At 49.8% G+C, this 2,568-nt stretch overlaps 1 protein-coding gene across 1 annotated transcript in view; it reads right to left on the reverse strand.

Moving 5' to 3' along the window:
• The window catches only part of LOC105310276 (kazrin-like), an 8,160-nt gene that overhangs the window by 4,489 nt on the left and 1,103 nt on the right, over nucleotides 1-2,568 (reverse strand). The window lies entirely within an intron of this gene.

The following is a 2,568-nucleotide window of genomic DNA, read 5'->3' on the forward strand; positions in this document are numbered from 1 at the left end:
TCCCAAATTCCATTTTTCTGAATGAATCTGAAGGGTTTTGTGAAGCCATTCTGTAAGGGTGACACATGCTGCTCTGCTGTGGCCATGGATGGCTGCCCATGGCTGCCACAGCCACAAGGCTTCCGATTATTTAGCAGCTTCGCCCCTCCCCCCTCCCCCGCACTGCTGCCTGGACTTAGGGGATGCCCCCAGCTACCCGTGACTTAAAAAAGAATGGCTGGGGACGGGGGCTCTCCAAGGTAATTTTATTCCCAAGCAGGAGCACAATTATAAAAACAAATCTGACGGCCCATTAAGAGACACACAGAAGTGCTTGCTATTGAACCCCAGGTGGGTCACAGTGCCACTAAAATGCCCAGCATTCCACACCTGTGAGCCACGAGGACACCATGGCCTCTTCCCTATGGTCTGCTGGGTTTGCCCTCTAAACAGCACCATGCAGAAGTAACTCACTTTTTGGCCTGAACGAATACTAAGCAGTGCGTGGGAGGCCAGCCCAGCCCGGGCCAGCGGTGACGTGAGTGGGCTCTGGGGCAGGACCACCTGGGTCTGCGTCCTGCTGCCCCTTTTCCCTAACTCTGTGACCCTCTGCCATCGGTGACTTCAATTAGGTCTCAGTTTTTGCCTCTGTAACATGGGGATGACAGGGACCATCACGCCTCGCAGGCCGCTCCAGCTGGGGAAGGAGAAAGGAGAGAGGTGGACCGGGAGAGGCAGGTGTGCCATCCAGTCACGTGTCGCTTAGTGACGGAGTACGTTCTGAGAAATGTGTCATTAGGTGACTACATTGTGCGAACACCACAGAGCGCACTCACACCAACCCATGTGGGACAGGCTACTGCACACCTAGGCTGTATGGTCCAGCCTGCTGCTCCTGGCTACAAGCCCGTACAGCGTGTCACTGTACTTAATGCTGTAGACAACTGTCACACAACGGTAAGTACTTGTGTATCTAAACACATCCAACATGGAAAAGCTCTATAAGCTCAGGAGCTACCTGCACAGGGCACTCACCGTGAAAGGAGCTGGTAGGACTGGAAGCTGCTCTGGGGGAGTCGTGAGTGAGGGTGAGTGGGTGTGAAGGCCTGGGACGTCACCGTACGCCACGGAAGACGTTATAAACGCTGTCCACTTAGGACACACTAAGTCTACAACAAAGATATCTTCTTTCTTCTTTAATAAACTAACGTTCGCTCACAATTTTGCTGTACTGTAGAAAGGTTTCAATTTTTCAAAACGTGGCTCTTTTGTAATAACACCTAGCTTAAAACACACATTGTACAGCTGTACGAAGATTTTTTCTTGATATCCTTGCTCTATAAGCTCTTTTCTATTTAAAAATATTAAAACGTTTTTTACTTTTTAAACTTTATTTTTTTAAAAAAACTAAAACGCAAACACACACATTAGCCGAGGCCTACACAGGGATCATCAGTATCACTGTCTCCCACCTCCGCATCTTGTCCCACGGGAAGGTCTTCAGGGGCAATGACACGCGCGGAGCTGTCACCTCCTACGGCCTATGACAATGCCTTCTTCTGGAACACCTCCTGAAAGACCTGCCTGAGGCATTTCTTGAGGAGGTGTCTGTCACTCTTTTCAGAAATATTTCCATGGTTGCTTGCTTGGTTTCTTTCTTTTTTTTCATCATATTTGCTTGTAAGCAGATAATACACCAAGATCCTCTCTCTCTATTAATGAAAACCTTTCGGTGTTGGGGTCCCTGTGTTCGAACTTTTTGAGGAGCTTACTGAGGTCAGCAAAAGCTTCTGCTAAACCTTTCACGGTGAATTTTCTTGGAGATTCTTCTTCTTCTTCTTCTCCTGCGGTTTCCTTTTCTCTTGCCTCTTCTTTAGCAACTTATTCCCATTCCAGCTCCAGCACCTCATCGGCCACTTCCTCAGGAGCTACCTCAATGTCATCTAGGAGCTCTTCAATGTCATCCGTGTCCACGCTCTGGTTAAAGTTGTTTGTCATCTCAGCCACAGCCCTGGTGGTTTCTGCAACCTCTTCATCCTTGGCAAATCCTCCAAAGTCATGGGCTATGATGTCACCAGGCAATAGGAATTTTTCAGCTTATAATAATCTTATGGGACCGCTGTCATATAGGCAGTCTGTCACTGACTGAAACGTTTGTGGCACATGATTCTAGTCTGAATGTTTGTGTCTAGCCAAAATTCACGTTGGAATCTTAGCACCCAATGCGATGCTGTTAGGGGGCAGGACCTTTGGGAGGTGATGGTCGCGAGGGCGGAGCCCTCATGAATGGGATCAGTGACCCTTATAACGTGACCCCAGAGAGCTCCTTCGCCCCTTCCACCACGTGAGGACACAGTGAGAAGTCTGAGACCTGGAAGAGGACCTAGAAAACAGGCAGTGGCAGTTTCTTTTCTTCCTCTGCTTCCACAGATTTTCAACTCATTGCCACACCCTACCCACAAGCGACAGGCCTGGGGAAGCTGACTCCAAAGGGTCCCTGCTCACCTACTGTGAAGGACGCAGGCGGCAGAAGCCAGGGACCTGCTGCTCAGGGAGGCTGGGACCCTGGGGCTTGGGGCTGGCGCCCAG

This window comes from Pteropus vampyrus, unplaced genomic scaffold, assembly GCF_000151845.1.
Source record: "Pteropus vampyrus isolate Shadow unplaced genomic scaffold, Pvam_2.0 Scaffold1831, whole genome shotgun sequence".
Lineage (NCBI taxonomy): Eukaryota > Metazoa > Chordata > Mammalia > Chiroptera > Pteropodidae > Pteropus > Pteropus vampyrus.